This window comes from Culex pipiens, chromosome 2 (assembly GCF_016801865.2).
Source record: "Culex pipiens pallens isolate TS chromosome 2, TS_CPP_V2, whole genome shotgun sequence".
Classification (NCBI taxonomy): domain Eukaryota; kingdom Metazoa; phylum Arthropoda; class Insecta; order Diptera; family Culicidae; genus Culex; species Culex pipiens.
This window is the reverse complement of record NC_068938.1, coordinates 196513653-196540342: the sequence shown is the minus strand read 5'-3', so window position 1 is coordinate 196540342 and position 26690 is coordinate 196513653. Positions and strand designations below refer to the sequence as shown.

Below are 26690 nucleotides of genomic sequence, written 5' to 3'. Positions count from 1 at the left end.
TCCCGAGAATTCCTGAAATTGAAAAAAAAAATCTAATTTTGGTCTGGAAATTCAGATTGTGTTGTGCAAATAGGTGAACAATTGAATATTAAGTATTCGATAGGAATGCTAAGCAATAAAATTTGTATTCAGAATGTTTTTACATTAATTTGCTTTGGGCAAAATTATTAAATTTTTGTTTATAGATTAGCAAAATGCATAAAGCTTAAAATTTGTTCTATTTAATTTAATATATTTTTACATGACTAGGTAATATATTTACGAATATGTATTTATTAATTTCATTTGGAAAAATACACATATTTAACTTTTTTTTTATCAAACCCTTAACTATTTTTCATCAAATCTGGGGCTAATCAGGACAAATGAAACAAATTTAGACAGCTATTTCAGCCATTTTTTTGCATAATGCTTCAATTTGTAAACTGATTTTGGTGAAAATATGAACAAACCAAAAGAATTTGAACATCGATTTGCAAATTCATTACTCTGAAATCTCCTATACTTATTAAGACTGAAGTCCCATTTTTCTCCAGTTAGCAGTTACTTAAAGAAAATTGTTAAAATATGTTTTATATAAAACATGAAAATCGAATCTTATCTAAAATTTTACATTGACAAGGATTATTTAATTTGTTGTTGAACCTTGTTTTCATAAGATATTTTAAAATACATTTTTAATGCTTTTCTGGTCATGTCATACAAATAAAAATGAATAAAAGAAATATAAGAGGCTTATTTCATTTGAATCACATTGTATTAAAAATTGAGTTTCGTTTTAAATCCTAAGCCCAACAAAGAACAAAAAAAAACATCTTTAATTTAAAGCTCTTTCAAAACTGATGTCCTTGTTCAGATTGAAGTGTAGATAAACACCAAATAATAGTATTGAACTAATTCTATGGTTTTAAGCTTGAAAAACATAAGAAATATTATTAAAAAAAGAGATTTTGTGACTGCTTCAAAAATTTCCAGAGATCCCGGATATTCCCGGGAATACAAAAATATTTTTCCCGTTTCCCGGGAAATTAGTGCGTCCATCCCGAGAATTCCCGGGACAAAAATCCCCGAATCCCGGGATTTTTTCATAATTTTTTCCGAGAATTCCCGAAATTAAAGAAAAAATAAATTTTATTCTGGTAATTCAGATTCGGTTGTGGAAAAAGATAACAAGTGGAATAGGTACTTAGAAATCGATAAGAATTTTAAAGCATTAAGATTTTTAATCGGCATACATCAGCTTTCATTTGGCTTATTATGGAAAATTGTTGAAATTTTAGTTTACATAATTTGTAGTGCTTAAAATAATTATATATAATTTTAAATATTTTTAAAAGACTGTGTATATTAAGAATTTTAAAAAATCATACAAAATTATTTCTCATCGAATTAAATCAGCTGTTGATGCCATTTTTTGCATAAAGTTTTGATTCACTTTGTTAAAACAGGAACAGAACGAAACAATTAGTTCACCGATTTCCAAATTTATTGCTCTAAAATCTACTGTAGGTATTCAAAATTTAGTGTCTAGTTTCCTCATTTGGCGGTTGTAACTCAATGATAATTTTTAAAATGTTTTTTATATAAAACATGAAATTGAAAAACTTTCTAAAGTTTTTCATTGACCGGTAGCATTTTATTTATTTCGTTTCTTGTTTTTTATTAGGTACATTTCTAAAAAAAATTGTTAGGCCTTTTGTAGACATATTCAATTTGAACCACAATATATTTAAATTGTGGTTAATTCAAAATCAAAAGCACAACACAGATAAAAACAATTTTAATTTCTTTTATGCTATCTTAAACCTGGTGTCCTTGTTTCGGTTGAACTTTAGATTATCACTAGGTAATATTATTCAGCTAGTTCTATGATTTTTAGCTTGAAAACATAACTAATACAATGCAAACATAGAATTTATGACTGTATCCAAAATTTCCCGAGATCCAGAGAATTCCAGGGGATTTCAAAAATATTTTTCCCGTTTCCCGGGAAATTCAAAACCCGGGAAAATTTGGCGCCCTACGCAGGGGAATGCATTTTAAATTGTTTTCAGCTGATTGCACTCAAAATTCCATTGAAGTTATGAAGTTTTTTGAAAAAAATATTTGTTTTGTCCGGTAAGTTTTAATCGAATTCGGTAATTTTCAGTTTACAGTTTATTTTGAAGCTAATTAAATGACATAAAAAATGCAAAATTTCAGTATTTTGAAATTCAATATTTGAATAACATAATTTATTAATAAGCTAAACCAGGGGTGACCAAAGTATGGCCCGCGGGCCAAACGTGGCCCGCGAGGTGATATTTTGTGGCCCGCGGACCCATTTTGAATGGTCATGTAAAATGGCCCGTTGACCACTTGTAAAGTGATTTTATACTTTTTCAAAATTAAGGTTTATTTTAAACTTTTATATGCTAATCTTTTTTATTTTTTGTTAATAAAAAAACTTATGATTTATCAATATTTTGATCCCCACTTTAGGATACAAATAATTTGTTCAAAATATTTTATAATTAAAACAATTTCACACGTTCCAATGTGAGTAAAAATAGTAAATATCGTCAAAATTTTCATCAAATATTTTAGAAATATTAAAAAACGTTCAAGTTTGACTTAGGTAGAATTCTGTAATAGTTGCAAAAATGTAAGTTTTCTTTATTAATTTGCAAGTCATAATGACACTTTTATAAACTGACCCTCAAACAAACATTGCATTTCCTTCGGGATTCGAACTCATTACAGTTAGATAACGAATCTGATTGACTACCAACTGATTCAGGCTGACAAAATGTGGAAATCGGAAGATCAAGTTTGTTGCAAATATTTTACAAAGCTTTCGTCGATCAACTCATCCCTCCACCATTATTAAAAAATTAGCTCAAAAACCAGAAGCAAAAAAATATTTTCAAAAAACTTCAAAATTTCAAAAAAAAATGCAATCTAAGTGCAATTAGCTGAAATTGATTAAATATGCATTCCTTTGCATTTAGAATCATTTGAGCATGTTTGGGTTTGCCGGGATTGCCGGGTCCGGTGGTTTAGTGGTTAGCGTGGTAGCCTCTGAACCCCAGTAAGGCCTGGGTTCGATCCCAGACGGACCCGGTGGCATTTTTCGAGATGAGATTTGCCTGACCACGCCTTCTATCGGATGGGGAAGTAAAACGTCGGTCCATTTGCGTAAAAGAGGTTTTGGGTGACTCACCACACATAACCTTCGGACGCCTAGAAATGAGCAGAAACTTGCAACAGAGACCACAAAAGACCCACTTAGTTTATAAATAAAATTACGCCTTTACATGAATTGTTCAACGTGTAATGTCACCATTTTCGAAGTATAAAAACAAAATCTTGTTTTTTTTGAAAGCACAAGTACATTCAGCTAAAAACTTTTTTTGTCAAATACCTGAAACAATAAAATCAACGATACCGATAGAAAACCGTTATTTTGTGGTTTTGGTTTGTATTATTTTGAATTTGTGGTTTCTATAATTTTTAAATTAACAAATTAATTCTTTTAAATTAAAATAATGTATTTTGCCTTCCTCAACGAGGTAAGGCTATAATCCTGCTGGAAAAATGAACTTTTGAAATACAGCTCGTAGACCTATATTCATGTATACCTATCGACTCAGAATTGAAAACTGAACAAATGTCTGTGTGTGTGTATGTGTGTGTGTGTGTGTGTATGTATGTATGTGTTCAAAATTCTTGCCAAGTTTTCTCAGCACTGGCTGGACCGATTTTGATCAAACTGGTTGCATTCGACTTGGTTTAGGGTCCCATACATCGCTATTGAATTGTTTGAAGTTTCGATAAGTAGTTCAAAAGTTATATATAAAAAAGTGTTTTCACATTTATCCGGATCTCACTTATATGCATGAAAACTATGTCCGGATCCATCATCCAACCCATCGTTGGTTAGGTAATCAAAAGACCTTTCCAACGAGTCCAAAACATTGAAGATCTGGCAACCCTGTCTCGAGTTACGACCACTTAAGTGATATTTATGTACTTTTTTGAAGCTGAATCTCACTTAAATGTATGTAAACGAAGTCCGGATCCATCATCCGACCCATCGTTGGTTAGGTAATCGAGAGACCTTTCCAACGAATCCAAAACATTGAAGATCTGGCAACCCTGTCTCGAGATATGTCCTCTTAAGTGGTATTGATGCACTTTTTTTGAAGCCGGATCTCACTTAAATGTATGTAAACTATGTCCGGATCCACCATCCAACCCATCGTTGGTTAGATAATCGAAAAACCTTTCCAACGAGTCCAAAACATTGAAGATCTGGCAACCTTGTCTCGAGTTATGATTACTTAAGTTATATGTGTGTACGTTTTTTTCTGGATTCAAAAAAATAGCTGAAATATGTGTCCAAACCACTCATATTACCCATTGTTGGTAAAAAAAGAGAAAGGCATCAACCACATAGGTGGATTAAGTTAGTTTTTTTTTGTAAATTTTGCCCGCAAGCTCATTTGAGGTTCACATTTGGCCCGGGCTCCAAAAACTTTGAGCACCCCTGAGCTAAACCGATCATGGGGTTCGCTAACTCTTAAAAATAAAAAAAATGAAAAATATAGTTTTAAATATTACAGAGGTCATCCACAAACCACGTGGACACTTCAAGGGGGAGGTTTGGTAATTGCCCACGCTCCATACAAAAAAAAAAAACAACCTGAATATTCTTGAAATTAGTTATAAGCAGTTGAAAATCCCCTTCTTACATCAATCTCTAGTGGAAATAATTTTCAATCGTTATCTTCAAATTGTATCATTTTAAAAGACAAGTTAGCACACATAATGTGTGTTTTTCCCTTTCTCATTAAAATGTTCGATAGACAGCTCAAAATGAATTCAAGTCCTGCTAAAACAATTTATTAAAATGTTTCGATGCCAAAATAAAAGGTTAATTTCAAACTAACCACCCTGTTACTAGCTGTCCATAAGAAACCTTAAGGCGTTCCTTAAAAAAAAAAACAAGGGCAAGTTAAATTGCCGACATCGATTTTCCATTAAGCGAGCAAAACCCCGCTGCTCAATGGCGACAAAGACGACGACGACTGGTGAAACACCTGACCAGACCTCAAGCTCCTCCACTCCCAAACTTTACTTTACACACGCAACACTTTCCTTCCCAAACACCTTGCCACCCACACACAGTAGGCGAGGTGACGCGGCGCGTTAACCTGTCTGTCGGTCGCCAGCCAGAATTGCATCACCCGCAGAGAGTGGAATCGACGCGGCGCGGCAAGGCTGACTAGATTGTGTCCTGGCAACTTTCCCCCCACGTACGGGACACGTGTTCGGGGTGGTGTGCAATGTTTCGAGGATTGAACAAACTGTTGAGTTTGAGACCAAATTGATTTTTTACTCTTTTAAATTTTTGGACTTTCTTGATTTTTTCCAAGTTTTTACGTTTGGTTATATTCCAAAAGCAATTTTTTTGTATTTTCAAAAGCTCTTCAACAAAATCAACAAGTATATCTTCCAACATAAGCAAAACTCTGAAAGCTGAACTGAAGTAAATAAGAAACAATACAACAGCTTGAGAAACAATGAACCAGCATCGTTTTCGTTTTCCACTAGATACTTGAAAACAAAAAAAAAGAACTTTGTTCATAAAAGTGCTCCAAACGAGCAAAGAATGCGAAACAGTTTCGCTTCTCCATGCAAACAACACCAACACGACGAAGGGTGCTGCTGGAAAATGATTGAAAAACAACGTCCAGCTTTTTTTTTTCTCTCCACAGTGAGAGCGCTTTCCACCAGATTTTCCAACTCGCGCGCGCACACACACACACACACACACAAAAGGATAAAGAAGCCTTTGAACCCCGCCACAACTCGCGTGCGCTTGGATGCTGCTGCTGGTCGGTGGCTGGACGTGAATACAACCATTACGCGTTGGTTTGAGCACGAATGCACGAGATCCAAGTGGTTTCCACTTTCCTGGAACGCATTTGATAGTGGAGTCTTGTTCATCGTGATTCATGAGAATGGAATGGAATGAAAAGTATCAATCATTTGAGAAAAAAACTGTAATGATAGCAAAACAATACAATAACCATACAATTTTTTTCTTGTAATTTTATAATTGCTTGCCCTTACAATTTTCAAGAATCTTCATAATAAATTACTAATTTTTTTGGGTATGTTGTGCACAAATTTCCAGAAAACCCGATAAAAATATTTTCAAACTTTGGAGTTTTTGGTTAAGACCGGTCAAATTTAACTTTTTGTGATTCATACGACCTTTCTAAATGTTAGGCCTAAACTTTTGCCCTTCATTTTTTTTTTAAAGTAAAACAAATATATACAACTTAAAAATATTTTTGTCGTTTTGGAAAAAAATAAAGTGATGGCAATATTATACGTATTCCAGATCAAAAGTTCTCCGATTTGGCTCAAAATTGGCATAGGAGTTCCTTGGCCAAAATAATCAAAATCAAATTATTCGCTCTACAGCATTGCCTTGGCGTTCTCGATTACCAGTTTCCTACTCGAAACTAGGTGTCCGAAGGCTTGATTGTTGAGGCAATTGCAAACCTCTTTTTACACCTAAGCTTCCATCCACCCCGGGATTCGAACTGACGACCTTTGGATTGTGAGTCCAACTGCCACCAGCGACTCCATCGAGGCAGGACCCAGAGAGACGACTCCTACACCTGGATTGAACTAACGACCTAACCTTCTAGGTTAGACCGGGGCCAACATTTACTTCCCCATCCGACGGAAGGCGTGGTCGGACAAATCTCGTCTCAAAAAATGCCATCAGGACCGTCTGGGATCGAACCCAAGCCGACTGGGTGAAAGGCAACCACGCTTACCCCTACACCACGGCTCCCGGCCAAAATAACTAGACCCGTATTTTTTTATATTTTTTGTTTGCGTTAAGAATAATCTAATCCGAAATTGGGTGGTCCAAAAAAGGTTTTTCAACGCCACCTTAACCACATTAAAAAAAATCTTTTAAGAGGCTGAACCAACTTTTTGAAGATATGCCTTTTTGATTTTGATTTTTTGTTGCTAAAATTATATAAAATCTGTTTCGGATAGGACCACCCTAATCGCCAAAAAATACGGGTGATATTATTATGGCCAAGGATCTCTCACGCTAAATTTGAGATGAGCAATTCTCTCAGATTTCGGTCATTCGATGGTTTTTGTAATTTTAAATCCGGCTGAAACTTTTTCGGTGCCTTCGGTATGCCCAAAGAAGCCATTTTGCATCATTAGTTGTCCATATAAATTTCCATACAAATTTGGCAGCTGTCCATACAAAAATGATACATGGAAATAAATCTATACAAAAAATCACGAACAAAAAAAAAGTATATTTATTTGTTTATTATCAAATTCGAGCTCTGCAACCTCATTTTAGTGATATTTGAATAGTTGATTGCATTGTTCATAAAATTTGCATGTTTCAACATTTATATCACCACCATTTTAGCCGCCATCTTTGATAAAAAATTCTAAATCACAGGCCTGCCCAACTTCCGGCCCACGACGCTTTTTTAAAAATAGTTCTATGATTGGCCCTTTGAGCTCTCAAAACTTTTTTTCGTAACTCGTGATGTTTATAAGCAAACCCCTTATGTCTGTATATCAAATTTTTTATAATTGTCTGTTCTACAACTTTGTAGAACATTGTTACACTCTAAAAAATAACCCTGCAAAGTTAGAAAAAACACGAAATTTTAAAATGAAAAATTTTGTTCTAAATGAAAAAATGACCCTTCTGGGACAATGTAGATTCGAAAAATTCATTAAATTTCCCATAAAATGACATGTTCCAAAATTTTTTACAGTCGAGTAACGGAAAATGGGAGAATTCTTAAAACTTTTTTAGTGTTTTTTTCGATGAAAAATACGTTTTTTCGGAATTCTGAGTACGCCATCAAATCGGGCGTCTAATTTTACACAAAAGTCCCTTTGACACCAAATTTCTATCTCATCACCGTTTCAGGCTGCAAATTATTGAAAAACACCTCTTTTTTCGCATGTTCAAAAATGGAAGGGGTCGTACCGCCCCTCCGTCACGAGATATCAAAAAACGGACCTCGAATTCGTAATCAGGAACAAAAGTTACCCCTTAGGACAAAGTTTTACGCAAATCGAAGAGGGGTCGGGGCAATTGCTGTGTGAGTTGGCGGAGAATTACCCATATGGAAAATTTATTTGCTTTTTAGGTTTTAGCGATTAAATGTTGTTAATTCAACGTGTTATTTAGATTTTGTTTTTTTTTATATTTAAATGAAATGTGTTTGTTCCAAATTCATTAAAGTCGTTTTGTATGCCAATTCTTATCAATTCTATATAAATGTATTAAAAACTTTTTTGCTATGACTATGTAGAAAGCCACTAAATTTAAATTACTAACAGTTTTTTCTTCAAATTTAAGTTTATGATAAAATAAATGAGGAAGCAAAACCATTTTTTCCAGAACAACTTTTTGGTAATTGAATTTGTTTGAAAAATCTTTAAAAAAAGGTTAATAAACGATACTGAAAATAAAGATTGCCGCAAAAATTTTTGTCTCAAAATAAGTCAAGAAATCAGACAGAATAAATATAATTTTCATTAGCTTTCATAGTTTACAAAAATTCCAAGAATATCGAATTAAATTTTATTTGATGATTTTGAGTACACTTTTTTAATTGGGTTTGTATTAGAAATTGGATTATTGTTTGAATAATTGATTAAATACCCAATAAGTGTTCTTATTATTATTTTATTCCTTTTCCATATTTCTTTTTTTTATTTTTTTTTTAATATTTAGCTGACCGAAATTTACTGTAAGAAAAAATCATGATTGCTCATCGAGGAATGTGAACAGACTTAGTGTCACAATAAATGTTTGATATTACACCTAAAAATTTGTAAATATAAATCTCTTTCTGTTTAATTTCGCATATTCCATATAAATTGAAGGGATTTTTTTCCAAAAAAAGGTATTACTCAACAGTTATTTTTACAACATTCCAAATTCAAAAATACTTTCACTTGATACTTTAAGATTATGTTTATCTTCATCTGCTTTAATTTTGTTTATTGAAATCAAACGTTTTATTTAATATTACAAAAAATCATGCGTAAAAACATGTTTTTTTTCAAAGGGCTCATTGCAAAATAAATTTGTGTATTTTTTATTGGGATTGGAAAATGCTGAAATTTGTATGTCCCTCTTATGCCTTAATTTGATTATCCCTCCTGAGGTCAGCAACGTTTTTTTTTCTTTCTAGGAATAACTCTACTTCTCACTCTTTATATTTCTTGTCTCATTTTAAGTATTTTTATTTGCGAGTATTTGTCTTATTTTACATTTTTCATTTTTAGTTTTAGTAGCTGATTTTTAAGTTTTTTGCTTCTTTATCATATTTTCTACTATAGAATGATACCATTATCATTTAAATTGTGTCATTTGTCTCTTTTCCTTGTAAAAACTGATAAGTCTTCAAAATGTTGTTCAAATTTTATTACTTTGCTCTCTGCTGTATATTCTTGATACAGCCCAGACTTGATTATCCAAAGCCTCGATTATCCAAATTATCGATTATCCGAAGGATTGTATGGAACTTCGAATAACCGAGTCATGAACAAAAAAAAAGTTTTTTCGTTTTTTTTTTAACATTAAATTCGAGTTTTGCAACGCCATTTAAGTCAAATTTAAGTGGTTGATTGCCAATCAAATTAAGAAAATGCATTTTTTCAATATTTCAGTATTTGGCCGCCAACTTGAATTTAAAAATTCTAAATCACTTTAGAGTAGTTTAGAGGTCATACTATAGCTCAACAATCAAATTGTAACAACGAAAAAAATTGTGATTCGGTTATCCAAAGTTTTGATTATACGAAGTGATTTTTTTCCAAGGCCTTCGGATAATGGAGTATAGGCTGTATATAATTTTTTTTTTTGAATTCATTCCTGTATTTTTTTAGCTTAAATCATAACTGTAAACTTTTTACGTTTTTATAACAATGTAACTTTGAGCTTATTAAAATTCAACTCATAAGGCCGATGCAAATATTTAAAAAAGTTTTTGTCCCTCGGCCCTGGCCGAGGTCAAAGGGGGGGGGGGGCAAAAAAATAAAAAAAAAATAAAAATTTAAATAACAAGCCATAGTCTTCACATTTAAATGAAAAAAGTGTTTTAAAATGCATTTTACACTAGTTCAGTTGTTTTGCAATCATTAGTTTTCAAAAAATCTAAGATCTGACAAAAACAAAAATTGTATCGAAAAAAAAGATTTTGCATCGAAAATTTTCAAAAAATCATAAGATTTTTTAATAATTCCAATATCCAAAAAATGATTTTAAACGCAGGAGAATGTATTTTGATTTGATTTCAGCTGGTTGCACTTGAATTTTCATTGAAATTTTGAAGTTTATTGTAAAAATATTTTTTTTGCCCCCTGATTTTTCGGGCCAATTTTGAAGGGGGGGGGGGGGGGGGTGACAAAAACTTTTAAAAATATTTGTACCAGCCTAATCGTGTTTTGATCATAAGAAAGTTTAATAAGTTTTTTTCATGAGAATTTTTGTGATTTAAAATACCATGGTTTAAGTAAAATAAATAATTTTAGTTTTTTTAATTTTCTTTGGTCTTAGAACAAAGAAAATTAAACCACATTAATGCCTCAAAAACGATTATTAAAATAGAAAAAGAGTATTACGTTACAAGCTGGGTGCTGGTTCGCAAAACAGCCTCATTTTTGAACTGTCAAAGTGGAACCAATTTACTGTTCGCCAAAAGTACAGAGTATTGGTATCGTTAATTAAAAATTGTTTTTTTTTTGCAACAATGAAAAATGTGTGGTTTTTGAGAACCTGAATTTGAAGTCAAAACATCTTTAGAAAGTTGAAGGCGAGATCGTCAATTTTATAATTATAATTATATAATCTGCGTCATCGAAAAATGACAGTCTCGCCGCAGTTCTTTGTCACCCTAAAAAAGAAAAAAAATCTCTTGTAACCGATCGAAACGCGAATATTTTCCAGCAAAAAATGCCAAAAACTAGACAAAGAAAAACATATACTACTGATTATAAAACAACTCATAAACCAGAAAGAAAAAAGTCATGCTTTTGCTTGAACAGCCTCCTACTTTTTAAATGTAAACAAAGTGGGATCATTCAAAAATCACGTTATGCATTCTCTCTATTCATCACCCAGGTTATAAGCTATCGAAAAATGTATTTTGAACTCTTGGAAAATATTAAAATAAAAATCGAGTTGGGATCAGAACAAAAGCTGTATGAGCTGGCAGGGATTGCCAAAAACAAAAACTAAATTGATTCATCGATCATATTTTAGACCTATTTTTCATTTCGTAGCTTCTAACATTTCCCAAACTTTAACATTCAAATTGGACACCCACTTCTTGACCACCTCCCTCCACCTGCCAACTGAGACGAAAAGTAACACATTACTCACCTGTCAGATCCCATCCCCATCCCATCGCAAAAGCTGAAGAGGAAACGTCTAAGCTCTTTCCAAGAAGTTGATGTGCCAAAACGGGGAGATCGAGCCCATCAACCTCTACTCCTCCCGGGGGGCTTTCGGACAAGTTGAGTGATTACCGGAAAAGAGGTAAAACTTTGGCCCAATAAATCACCATACAGAGCGAGGCACCCCCTGATGATGATGAGTCTGACGACCGCACCATCCCGCGGCTCATGGAAATTGGTTCGGAAGTCTTTGTTCGCCTAAATTTAGGCAACAGGTAGGCAAGAGCTCTTCCCCTCTGGTGGTGAATTTATCACGCGCGGGAACCGCACCACGTGTGGAATAAACTTTTCACGACTCACGAGGGGCGTAGCTCTCTCTCTCTCGTGGCCAGGTGGGATGCTGGGAACGAAACTTGTTGAACGTGGGTTGTACTGAGGGGGGGCGGGGATGGTATTGAGGGGTTGAGTACATCCATCAGAATTGTTGATGGGGCGTGCGCATGTGGTTCGCCCGCAAAACTTGATTCGGATGGTTTCTGAATAATGAGTACGGGGGACCCGTTAACGATGCCGGGAGTGCTTAGTACTGGTGGAATTTTGGGATTTTGGTTGCTCAATGGTCAGATAGGAAATTAGTAGAGATTTTTGGTTGCTCTAGGTGGAGACGCATGGTATTTTAAATTACTGATAGATTTTTGCCAAAGAAATTGTTTTGAAATTGTAATGCCATCTTCCAATACAGTAAAAGTACTATAGTGAAAATTAGATAAAGTGCACCGTTTGCAAGTTAAAGCCATTTTGGGTTAATTATTTCAAAAAAATCGCAGTTTTTCATTGCACATGTTTGCCCACTTTTGAAAAAATATTTTTGAAGAGCTGAGAAAATTCTCATTATTTTGCTTTTTTGAACTTTGTTCATACGACGCTTAGTTGCTGAGATATTGCCATGTAATGATTTAAAAACAGGAAAATTTATGTTTTTTAAGTCTCACCCAAACAACGTATCATTTTCTAATGTCGATATCTTAACAACTGATGGTCTGATTTTCAATGTAAACATTTGTGATATTTTCCGATCATTTCGAAAACATTTTATTTTTATTTTTAAAATCAAGACTAACATTTCAAAAGATCAAAACATTAAAAATTTCACCCTTTCGAAAGGTTCTGAAAAGTTAGGATATGATTTTTGCAAATCAAGTTCTAGTGACAAAAAGTGAAATTAGGAATCACAATAAAAAATATCGTGTATCATTTGTTTTCAGTGTAGTCCTTATCCATACGTACAAATTTGCCGAAGACACGAAATCGATCAAAAAATTCCTTCAAATGATACAGATTTTTTTTTTAATTTTCATATATCATTTTTGTATGGACAGCTGCCGAATTTATGGAAAATTATATGGGGTGATTCTCCGCCAACTCACACAGCAGTTGCCCCAACCCCTCTTCGATTTGCGTGAAACTTTGTCCTAAGAGGTCCGTTTTTTGATATCTCATGACGGAGGGGCGGTACGACCCCTTCAATTTTTGAACATGCGAAAAAAGAGGTGTTTTTAAATAATTTGCAGCCTGAAACGGTGATGAGATAGAAATTTGGTGTCAAAGGGACTTTATGTAAAATTAGACGCCCGATTTGATGGCGTACTCAGAATTCCGAAAAAGCGTATTTTTCATCAAAAAAACACTAAAAAAATTTTAAAAATTCTCCTATTTTCTGTTACTTGACTGTAAAAATTTTTGGAACATGTCATTTTAAGGGAAATTTAATGAACTTATCAAATCTACATTGACCCAGAAGGGTCATTTTTTCATTTAGAACAAAAATTTTCATTTTAAAATTTCGTTTTTTTTAACTTTACAGGGTTATTTTTTAGAGTGTAACAATGTTCTACAAAGTTGTAGAGCAGATAACTTAAAAAAAATAATATATAGATATAAGGGGTTTGCTTATAAACATCACGAGTTATCGCGATTTTACAAAAAAATGTTTTGAAAAAGTTGGTCTTCATCGATCATGGTCGTTCATGGTCACCCGCGACAGACATGGACGACGAAACAAAGAGAAACGCAAATAGTAGTTTATGCAACAAGTTGCAAAAAGAGGATTTTTTCAGCACGAGTCGTACATTTATCCAACGAGGTTCACCGAGTTGGATAAATACGAAGAGTGCTGAAAAAATCAAGTTTTGCAACGAGTTCCATACAACATTTCTTGCAATTCCAAAAAAACACACGCTGAGCGAAATTTTATGTCAAATTTTCATGTGTTTTGTCAATAAACCGTCTAAATCAAAAAAATGTTGAAAAGTGTTACTTTTCAAAACAAGTGCTGAAAAGTTCAACTTTTCAGCACCCATTTGAGTGCTGAAAAGTAGAACTTTTCAGCATTTATTTTGAAAAGTGTTGCTATTCGATTCTGTTATTTTTGGTACAGAAATGTAGGCTATTTCGTCGTTCAAGAATGACAATTTCTGTCTCAAAAACTTTTTTTCGTAAAATCGTGATAACTTGTGATGTTTATAAGCAAAACCCTTATGTATATATATTAAAATTTTTGTAATTGTCTGCTCTACAACTTTGTAGAACATTGTTACACTCTAAAAAATAACCCTGCAAAGTTAGAAAAAACACGAAATTTTAAAATGAAAAATTTTGTTCTAAATGAAAAAATGACCCTTCTGGGACAATGTAGATTCGAAAAGTACATTAAATTTCCCATAAAATGACATGTTCCAAAATTTTTTACAGTCGAGTAACGGAAAATGGGAGAATTTTTAAAACTTTTTTAGTGTTTTTTTCGATGAAAAATACGTTTTTTCGGAATTCTGAGTACGCCATCAAATCGGGCGTCTAATTTTACATAAAAGTCCCTTTGACACCAAATTTCTATCTCATCACCGTTTCAGGCTGCAAATTATTGAAAAACACCTCTTTTTTCGCATGTTCAAAAATGGAAGGGGTCGTACCGCCCCTCCGTCACGAGATATCAAAAAACGGACCTCGGATTCGTGATCAGGGACAAAAGTTACCCCTTAGGACAAAGTTTCACGCAAATCGAAGAGGGGTCGGGGCAACTGCTGTGTGAGTTGGCGGAGAATTACCCATGTTCAAAAATTGATGGGGTCGTACCGCCCCTCCGTCACGAGATATCAAAAAACGGACCTCGGATTCGTGATCAGGGACAAAAGTTACCACTTAGGACAAAGTTTCACGCAAATCGAAGAGGGGTCGGGGCAACTTTTCCCGATTTCGTATGAGTTAGTAGAGAATTACCCATATATGAAAATTCAAAAATTGATCGATAAGGAATACACTGAAAAAATGATACTCAATAAAATGTTTTTTGGTTATTTTTAATTTCACTTTCTGTCACTAAAACTTGATTTGAAAAACAACATTTTTTTTACATGTTTTAGGGGACATCAAAACTTTTCAGAAATTTCCAGAACAGGCAATACATTTTTGACCTAGTTTTAAATTTTTGAATCAATACCGATTTTTTTCAAAAAATCGAAATATTGTTCGCAAAATGTTTCGACTTAATTTTTCGATCTAAAATCAAATTTGCAATCTAAAAGTACTTTAGTGATAATTTGATGAAGTGCACCGTTTGCAAGTTATAGCCATTTTTAGGTAACTTTTTTGAAAATAGTCGCAGTTTTTCATTGCACATGTTTGCCCACCTTTGAAAAAATATTTTTGAAGAGCTGAGAAAATTCTCATTATTTTTCTTTTTTGAACTTTGTTCATACGACCCTTCATTGCTGAGATATTGCCATGCAATGATTTAAAACAGGAAAATTTATGTTTTTTAAGTCTCACCCAAACAATTTACCATTTTCGAATGTCGATATCTCAGCAACTGATGGTCTGATTTTCAATGTAAACATTTGTGAAATTTCCGATCTTTTCGAAAACATTTTTTTTTTAATTTTTAATCAAGACTAACATTTCAAAAGGGCAAAACATTCAATATTACACCCTTTCGAAATGTTCTAAAAAGTCAGGATATGATTTTTGCAAATCAAGTTGTAGTGACAAAAAGTGAAATTAAAAATCACAATAAAAAAATATCGTGTATCATTTGTTTTCAGTGTAGTCGTTATCCATACGTACAGCTTTGCCGAAGACACGAAATCGATAAAAAAAATCCTTCAAATGATACAGATTTTTTAATTTTCATAAATCATTTTTGTATGGACAGCTGCCAAATTATATGAACAAACTTATGATGCAAAATGACTTCTTTGGGCATACCAAAAATACCAAAAAAAATCATCCGGATTAAAAATGAGAAAAAAAAAATCGAATGACCGAAATCTCAGAAGATAGATAAATTTATTTTGGATAAAATCAGAACAGTTTGAATATTGTGATAATTACATCCGGAATCGTTTCTCAATCTTTGAATATTTTTCATTTGACTTTGAAGATCTTGTTAGTAATGATTATCTCCTCTTTCCACTTTGATTTTTTTCTTATAAATTAAAATTTTTCAAACGTAATACTTACATTGACCTACAAAAAATAAAAAATAAATGAATTCTCATCTCAAGAGAAAGCATGCAATTTTTTTATTTAATATTGAGAAAGGGCCGATATGTTTTCTTAATAGTTTGTATAGAGAATTAGAGTGGTTCATCGTGCTTGCTTATAAAACTTTCGAGTAAAACCACTCGGCCATCTGAAAAACTCTGAAAATCCGAATTCAAAAATATGTGTGCTACTTTTGCAAAACTCAATTTATCAAGCATGCCTGACCTTTTCTTGAATTTTCAAGATTTAGACGAGGTCTTATGCAAACATTCAATGTTTGCAAAAATCTCAGAAGTTTTCCAATAAAAGATAAAAATATTTTTTTGCGACTTTAGTGCTATTTCTAAATCATCGTTAATGCAATTAAAAGCAAGCAAATTTCTTAACCAAATTAAATAAACGATGATATCCTTTGGTACTATTTGTTCATTCTCTCATTTTTCTCCACCTAACCGGAAAACCAGACGTTCACTATTTCCGACATACACAGTCATCGCCATCATCGTCCTCCTGTTCCACACCCCGTTGTAATTCTAAATGGCACCATAATGGTGTTCATTTGTACCGCGAATGGCCAGCTTGAACTAGGGTAAAGTGACAGATTGTGGATCTTCGTACTTGTTGATATTATAAGTGGACTTTTTTTTGTGTGGAAATTCGCTTGATCCACCCTAAGTCAACTCACAATCCAAAAGAATGATGTTTTCCATTAACCTTCTGCTTTTTTTGCTGCGCATGTTGTCTCACATTTTTTTTCCCGATCCAAACATAAAGGTTTATGCGGACCTTTTGGATCGGATTTTTTGCCGCACTTTCTTTTCCTGTGTTTTCAACCTTCGTTATTTACGCCGTTGATATTAACGTCCTTTTTTGCAGTGATTCCAAAAGCACTTTTCTCAATTTTAAAGATCGTTTAAGGTAACGAGCCTTTTTACCAAATTTCACTTTGATGAAGTCGCCCACACCGGCGCCTAAATCATAATTTATTCAAAAAATCATCACTTTATGGCACCTCTTTATAGCAACATCGCCTTGACACCTGCTGGCTTCGATCTCAACCCGCTCAACCGGCGAATGAGGACAACTTTTATGCGCCAATAAACGGAATTATAACGATCTTCGAGCGGTCCTCCTTTTTCCGGGGATTATCCCTGGGAACTCTTGGGTGAAGCCAAAGCCAGCCCGGGGACAGGTTAACGATTCCTTTCAATTATGGAACCGTTTCTTTTTTCGAGGAGGGAGCAGCACGTGGCTGGTAAAAGGGGTGCAATATAGTCAACCTTTACACGTGTTATTAAATTTTTGGGGTTAGAAAATACGAAGCAATAAGCACGCCAGTAACTGCTGTCTCGGCGATAAAGTGGCATTCTTTATGCAGTTACGTGGAAGAATGAGGGTGGGGGCCACTGGGGGGCTTAACAAGTTGTGGCAAAGGTAAGTTGAAGTTGATTAGAAATAATATCTTTAAAAGAGTTCATAGTCAGGATGTATGACTAACACATTCACTCAAATACTCATTAACTCAATCGCTGACTCATTCACCTACTCACTCATTCACTCACTTACTCACTACCTAACTCACTGACTAACTCTTTTACTCCTCGCTCACAAACTTATTATCTCAATCAAACATCTTCTCACCTACTCACTTTCTAACTTACTCATTCAATTACCTGCTCACCAACTTACTCTCACACTAACTTACTCAATCATTGGCTAATTCGCTCACTCACTTACTCATTCATTCACTCACTCACAAACCCGCTCACTAACTCACTTACTGATTCACTCACTTAATTACTCACTCACTCACTCACAAACTCACTAACTCACTCACTAACTCACTTACTGATTCACTCACAAAATTACTCACTCACTCACTCGCTCACTCACTCACTAACTCACTTACTGATTCACTAACTGAATTACTCACTAACTCACTCAATCACTCACAGTAAATTTTCAATTTATAATTCCATAATTTAGAAACTATAAACCCTTCTGGTCTAGTCAAACTGATGAAAAGTGGTGTGAGCTTTCGACATTCCCCATATTTGCGTGCAGCTAAAGCCTATTATTATAAAGGCTCATGGATCGATATTCTGGAATGCTAGCAATGACCTGCAATGAATTTCTATTTATACCTTGCTGTCGTGAAAACAAACCTTCATTGAATGATGAAAAAGACTTGTGAATAAAAATCATTTCAAACACCAATTGCAATAATTCAAGCATAAACAAGAGCGTTGTTCTCACTAAATTACTCACGGATCACACAATCACACGGTGACTTTTATGACGGGCACACATTCGTCGTCGTGCGATGATGAGATAAACAGTTGCTTTTATTCGGGGCGTTATTTTGAAATAAACAAACAAACATCACATGGATGGCTTGCTGGAGGTGTGCTTATTTTAGGGCAGCTTGTGCACTTAATTTCGCGACTGTTGCCGGCAGCCGGCGGTGGGTGTTTTGTTTGTTTGGGCAAATTGCGCTGACGAGGACGAATTTCCGCGTAATTTTACTATTGATGTGAAAATTAATACTGAAATTAGGGAGAGAAAGCCTAGGGACGCTGATTATGTTTCAGTTTTTTTTTTTAAATCAATTCAATGACCACAATAAGCAAAATAACAAAATGATAATGATAACTAAAAATTACCAATATCAAAAATGTAAAAAAGTCCAAAATGAAAAAAATATACCGAAATATCTGAAATAACAAAAATTATCCAAAAATGACAAAAATGACAAAAATGACAAAAATGACAAAAATGACAAAAATGACAAAAATGACCAAAATGACAAAAATGACAAAAATGACAAAAATGACAAAAATGACCAAACTGACCAAAATTACACAAAAATACCTAAATGACCAAAATTACCAAAATTACCAAAATTACAAAAATTACAAAAATTACCAAAATTACCAAAATTACCAAAATTACCAAAATTACCAAAATTACCAAAATTACCAAAATTACCAAAATTACCAAAATTACCAAAATTACCATAATGATCAAAATGACCAAAATCACCAAAACGGCCAAATTCTAAAATAATACAAGGTCAAAATTACAAAATTGAGATATATGACTTGAATGACCTAAATGACTAAAATTATTGAAATGACCGGAATTATCAAAATGGCCCAAATTTCCAAAATTTCCAAAATGGCCAAAATGATCAAAATAACCAAAATGACCAAAATGACCAAAATGAACAAAATGGCCAAAATGTCCAAAACGACCTAATGGACCAAAATGACTAAAATGACCAAAATGACCAAAATGTCCAAAATGACCACATTGGCCAAAATGACCAAAATAACCAAAATTATTCAAATGACCTAAATGACCGGAACTACCAAAATGACCAAAATGGCCTAAATGATCAAAATGACCAAAATGACTCAAATGACCAAAATTACCAAAATTACCAAAATAACCAAAATTACCAAAATGACCAAAATGTCTAAAATGACCACAATGGCCAAAATGACCAAAATCACCAAAATTATTCAAATGACCTAAATGACCGGAATCACCCAAATGACCAACATGACCAAAATGACCAAAATGACCAAAATAACCAAAATTACCAAAATTACCAAAATTACCAAAATGACCAAAATGACCAAAATGACCAAAATGACCAAAATGATCAAAATAACCAAAATGACCAAAATGACCAAAATGACCAAAATGACCAAAATGACCAAAATGACCAAAATGACCAAAATGACCAAAATGACCAAAATGACCAAAATGACCAAAATGACCAAAATGGCCAAAATGACCAAAATGACCAAAATGACCAAAATGACCAAAATGACCAAAATGACCAAAATGACCAAAATGACCAAAATGACCAAAATGACCAAAATGACCAAAATTACCAAAATGACCAAAATTACCAAAATGACCAAAATGACCAAAATGACCAAAATGACCAAAATGACCAAAATGACCAAAATGACCAAAATGACCAAAACGACCTAATTGACCAAAATGACTAAAATGACCAAAATGACCAAAATGATCAAAATGACCAAAATGACCAAAATGAACAAAATGACCAAAATGACCAAAATGACCAAAATGACCAAAATGACCAGAATGACCAAAATGACCAAAATGACCAAAATGACCAAAATGACCAAAATGACTCAAATGCTCTAAATGACCAAAATGACTCAAATGCTCTAAATGACCAAAATGACCAAAATCCTTTTAACCTTCAAATGACCAAAATGACCAAAATGATTAAAATGACCAAAATGACCAAAATGACCAAATTGACCAAAATAACCAAAATAACCAATATGACACAAATGACCAAAATGACCAAAATTACCAAAATGGCAAAAATCCTTTTAACCTTCAAATTCATCACACCGAATGAAGAATAGAAAAACTTCAAGTCAAGCGAAAGAAACTGAATGGGGAAAACACGCCAAGACGGTAACTGGAACCGTCTTTGCGTGACACATTTTCCATGGCTTGGCGACCAAGGTGGTGGTTGGTGGGAAAGAGAGCCCTGATTTGTTTGGGTGTAAATTTAATTAGCAAGATAGCACCACTCACAATGCCTTCCACAAAAGGAGGTAAAGGAAGTGAACAGGTAAAATGAGAGTGTTCATAAGTTACGTAGCATTTTTTTAGTTTGATTTGTTACTTTCCTTAAGGTGGTATTAGATTATAAGAAACGTCGCCGTGAAAATCAAAATAAATCGTAATCTGTGATTGCTCCCACCTCTTAAAAAAGAAAAGCTCACCACGTCAATTGCGAAGGGATTGCACGACCCCATTTCCGCGTGCTTTTCCACGTGTTCGCGGCCTGTCGACGCGGGGACGAAAGGGACGATGATTGATGATGTAAGCAAGATTGTTGATGTTTGGGGGTTGAGGTTTTTCCAATGTTTTTTCCATCCTGTTATCATGATTCTTGTTTTCTTTTAATTTTCCCACCGTGTAATTATGTTTCGCGGGGGTGAATTGTTTGATGTTGATGAATTATTACGCTGGAGGCTACTTTTGGCAATGGAATTCTAATTAAATTGTTTCATTTTTCAGAAAAGAACATAAAATTCAAATTATCACTGTTGATTCAATTGTGTGGGAAAAAGCACAAACATCAAAGCTGTGGAGTTTGGCCTCCAGAAATGTGCTTATTTTCCTCCACAAATAAACAATTAAGCCGGATGATCTTCGGGGGACAGCTTCTAAATTTCCATGGAAGAGACTTTGCTGCCAGCCCAAGCGGAACATGAGAACCACTCCAAAGATAATAATGCTTTTTGATGTTTTTGAACCCCCCAGGATGCGACACAATTGGAAAGTAAAAAATCTGTCTTCTTGTTGAATTTTAAAATTGAAAATGTTTAGAATTTTTAACTGAAAATGATTTTACTGAACTTCTTTTTAAGCATCAACTTACTTACTGAAATTCCACCCACAAATCGCTTTCCCACACCCTTTTGATTTCCCAAGCTGCCATAACTAATCGCTTCCACTAAATATATTGAGTTCGGCTTTTCCCCCTCCATTTCCTTCCCAGGGGAGACCACGATAGTGCGTATTTTTACGATCTACGCATTGAGCTTTTGGTTTAGTCGGTTTAGCATTGCTTCTTTCTTTTTTTCGTTCTGCACTTTAATACGCCCGATTTGGTATTCGGATTAGGACGGAATGGTTTTTGGTTGGTGTAGCGCAGTTAGTTCGAGCCAAGAGTGGAACCGCTGCTGAAATAAAATTGGCATTGGCCATTGAGGTGGTGATGGTTGGATCGACAATTACATTGCTGGTGGAATAGCTGGTAAATTGCGCATTTTTGGTGGTGGTAGAGTGAATCGAACTACATATTTGATTATTTTGGTTATTTGGGTGAACCAGAAAAATGACCTAAAACACCAAAATGACCAAGATGAACTAAAGACCTAAATGAGCTAAAGACCTAAATGACCTAAAGGACCCAAATGTCCTAGATGACCTAAATGACCTGAAGACCAAATTCTCCAAAATGACCGAAATGACCAAAATGACCAAAATGACCAAAATGACCAAAATGACCAAAATGACCAAAACGACCAAAATGACCAAAACGACCAAAATGACCAAAATGACCAAAATGACCAAAATGACCAAAATGACCAAAATGACCAAAATGACCAAAATGACCAAAATGACCAAAATGACCAAAATGACCAAAATGACCAAAATGACAAAAATGACCAAAATGATTGAAATGACCAAAATGAACAAAATGACCAAAATGACCAAAATGACCAAAATTACCAAAATGATTGAAATGACCAAAATAAACAAAATGAACAAATAACCAAAATAACCAAAATGACCAAAATGACCAAAATGACAAAAATGACCAAAATAAACAAAATGAACAAATAACCAAAATGACCAAAATGACCAAAATGACCAAAATGACCAAAATGACCAAAACGACCAAAATGACCAAAACGACCAAAATGACCAAAATGACCAAAATGACCAAAATGACCAAAATGACCAAAATGACCAAAATGGCCAAAATGGCCAAAATGACCAAAATGACCAAAATGGCAAAAATGGCCAAAATGGCCAAATCGATCAAAATGAATAAAATGACAAAATGACCAAAATGACCAAAATGACAAAAATGATCAAAATGAACAAAATGACCAAAATGACCAAAATGACCAAAATGACCAAAATGATCAAAATGACCAAAAATAACAAAAATTACAAAAAATACAAAAATGACAAAAATGACAAAAATGACAAAAATGACAAAAATGACAAAAATGACAAAAATGACAAAAATGACAAAAATGACAAAAATGACAAAAATGACAAAAATGACAAAAATGACAAAAATGACAAAAATGACAAAAATGACAAAAATGACAAAAATGACAAAAATGACAAAAATGACAAAAATGACAAAAATGACAAAAATACAAAAATGACAAAAATGACAAAAATGACAAAAATGACAAAAATGACAAAAATGACAAAAATGACAAAAATGACAAAAATGACAAAAATGACAAAAATGACAAAAATGACAAAAATGACAAAAATGACAAAAATGATAAAAATGACAAAAATGACAAAAATGACAAAAATGACAAAAATGACAAAAATGACAAAAATGACAAAAATGACAAAAATGACAAAAATGACAAAAATGACAAAAATGACAAAAATGACAAAAATGACAAAAATGACAAAAATGACAAAAATGACAAAAATGACAAAAATGACAAAAATGACAAAAATGACAAAAATGACAAAAATGACAAAAATGACAAAAATGACAAAAATGACAAAAATGACAAAAATGACAAAAATGACAAAAATGACAAAAATGACAAAAATGACAAAAATGACAAAAATGACAAAAATGACAAAAATGACAAATATGACAAATATGACAAAAATGACAAAAATGACAAAAATGACAAAAATGACAAAAGTGACAAAAATGACAAAAATGACAAAAATGACAAAAATGACAAAAATGACAAAAATGACAAAAATGACAAAAATGATAAAAATGACAAAAATGACAAAAATGGCAAAAATGACAAAAATGACAAAAATGACAAAAATGACAAAAATGACAAAAATGACAAAAATGACAAAAATGACAAAAATGACAAAAATGACAAAAATGACAAAAATGACAAAAATGACAATATGGACAAGAATAGACAAGAATAGACAAGAATAGACAAGAATAGACAAGAATAGACAAGAATAGACAAGAATAGACAAGAATAGACAAGAATAGACAAGAATAGACAAGAATAGACAAAAATAGACAAGAATAGACAAGAATGATATAAACGATTAAAAAATCAAAATGACCAAAATAACTGAAATTACCAACATTACCAACATTGCCAAAATTACAAAAATGACAAAAATGACGGAAATGACGAAAATGACGAAAATTACGAAAATGACGAAAATGACGAAAATGACGCAAATTACGAAAATTACGAAAATTACGAAAATTACGAAAATTACGAAAATTACGAAAATGACGAAAATTACGAAAATTACCAAAATTACGAAAATTACGAAAATTACGAAAATTACGAAAATTAAGAAAATTACAAAAATTGCGAAAATTACGAAAATTACAAAAAATACGAAAATTACGAAAATTACTAAAATTACGAAAATTACGAAAATTACGAAAATTAAGAAAATTACGAAAATTACGAAAATTACGAAAATTACGAAAATAACGAAAATAACGAAAATTACGAAAATTACGAAAATTACCAAAATTACGAAAATTACCAAAATTACCAAAATTAAGAAAATTACGAAAATTACCAAAATTAAGAAAATTACGAAAATTACAAAAATTACGAAAATTACGAAAATTACGAAAATTACAAAAATTGCGAAAATTACGAAAAAAATACGAAAATTACGAAAAAATACGAAAATTACGAAAATTACGAAAATTACGAAAATTACGAAAATTACGAAAATTACGAAAATTACGAAAATTACGAAAATTACGAAAATTACGAAAATTACGAAAATTACGAAAATTACGAAAATTACGAATATTACGAAAATTACAAAAATTACGAAAATATCGAAAATTACGAATATTACGAAAATTACGAAAATTACGAAAATTACGAAAATTACGAAAATTACGAAAATTACGAAAATTACGAAAATTACGAAAATTACGAAAATTACTTAAAGAATGAAAATAACGAAAAGAACGAAAAGAACGAAAAGAACGAAAAGAACGAAAAGAACGAAAAGAACGAAAAGAACGAAAAGAACGAAAAGAACGAAAAGAACGAAAAGAACGAAAAGAACGAAAAGAACGAAAAGAACGAAAAGAACGAAAAGAACGAAAAGAACGAAAAGAACGAAAAGAACGAAAAGAACGAAAAGAACGAAAAGAACGAAAAGAACGAAAAGAACGAAAAGAACGAAAAGAACGAAAAGAATGGAAAGAATGGATAGAACGAAAATCAGGATGTGACCAAAATGTAAGAAAGACAAAAATTATCAGAATTACTAAAACAACCAAAATGATAAATTGGACAAGAATGCCAAAAATTACTAGAATGACAAAAATTATAAAAGTGACAAAAATTACAAAAAAAAAAAGAAAAAAAGTAACAACAGAATGTCAAAGATGAACATAATTACAAAAAGACACAAACAATGTTTTTTTTGGAGTGCAACAATATTTTCGAGGACTCCTTACTTTTTCTATAACTTTGCTCAAGACTTTCTCTCGATCATAAATTCTTCGAGATACTATTTTTGAATATGTAAAATATGTTTTTGTTTGACTAACCTCAACATTTTTGTTATTTTTATTTATTTATTTATGAGCAAATAAAATGATGTTTTTTTTTAAAGATTATGTCCTTCGTCTCTGACAGAAAAAGTATAAACAATTAAATAATGAGCCATGGTTTAGACACTTCAACGAACAATGTGTTTTCGAATGCATTCTAAACCTAACCAGTGTTTTTGCAACACTGGTTTTCAAAATATATAAGTATTGATTCTTTTTTTGCGCACAAACATGCTAAATACGATTTTCAATGCAGACAAATACAATTGGTAAGACTTAAATTTTCTTTAAAATGTTGAGTTTTTAGTATGTTTATTGGAGACATTTCTCTTATCATTGAAGTAATGGTATCGTACACACGTGAAAAACAAAAAAAAAACTAAAAACATTTCAGATTTCCGAATCACTTTCAAAGTAGCTTCCTATGAGTCTAAAGTTAATTTGATATTTGATCCAAAAATGCAACAATTTTGAAGAAAGGAGAAAACATGTTTTTTAAATTACCCAAACGCTGAATATGCTGAACATTATTTTAAAACAGGACAAAATCTGATAATATTAAATCAGATTGTTTGTCCAAAACAAACACATTTTTGTTAAAAAAAAGTCATAATCTTCAGTCAACAGCCTGAAACACTACATTTGATTGTAAACATAAAACCTCACCCACGACAGTTTCCATTCACTAAACCTCCCCAAATCCTTTCAAATCCTCAAAACACCACACACGCTCTAATCCCATTTCCTACAACACTCCTTTGACTGCGCTAAGCCCCGATTATCGAATCATGCGCTGTCCTGCCAGCGGACGCGCTAAAAGCCAATGATGGCCGGTCTAGCAAACTACCGATTTGTCGTGCGTTCGTCGCCGGTTCCTTAAATAGCCCCACGACGACAACACGCCGGACGCGTGCCACGCGGCTCGAAAACAATTCGTTCGCCACACTCCGTTTTAGGCATGCAAAAGGGGCGAGCTTTGACAGCTACGGGGGGTGGTTCCCGTTTGACATGTCCGCCATAATGGGGGGTGCTATAAAACGAATTGACAGCTATAGTATTTCTTAAAAGAGCTGTCAACGTTGTTTTGACTTCGAAACTAAACTAATTATTGTGCCATAATATCAAGTTTGGTCTAAAATGTAGATGCTATAAAAATATACAACTTTATATTTTTTTCGCTTTATTATTTTAGAAAGCTTACTGATGTTTTGAAAACAGAATCATCCGCCATAATTTTTTGACATTTCTCGTTAGAACCACCCTAGTTCACGCTTCGCTTCACTTGAAACAATTCTCGTGTCACTACATGTTAGGGAATCCACCACATGGTAAAAGAGGC

General features: G+C 33.0%; 1 protein-coding gene across 3 annotated transcripts in view; it reads right to left on the bottom strand.

Annotated features, from left to right (window-relative positions):
- LOC120415833 (potassium voltage-gated channel subfamily KQT member 1-like) overlaps positions 1 to 26690 on the bottom strand; it is a 454129-nt gene that overhangs the window by 212465 nt on the left and 214974 nt on the right. The window lies entirely within an intron of this gene.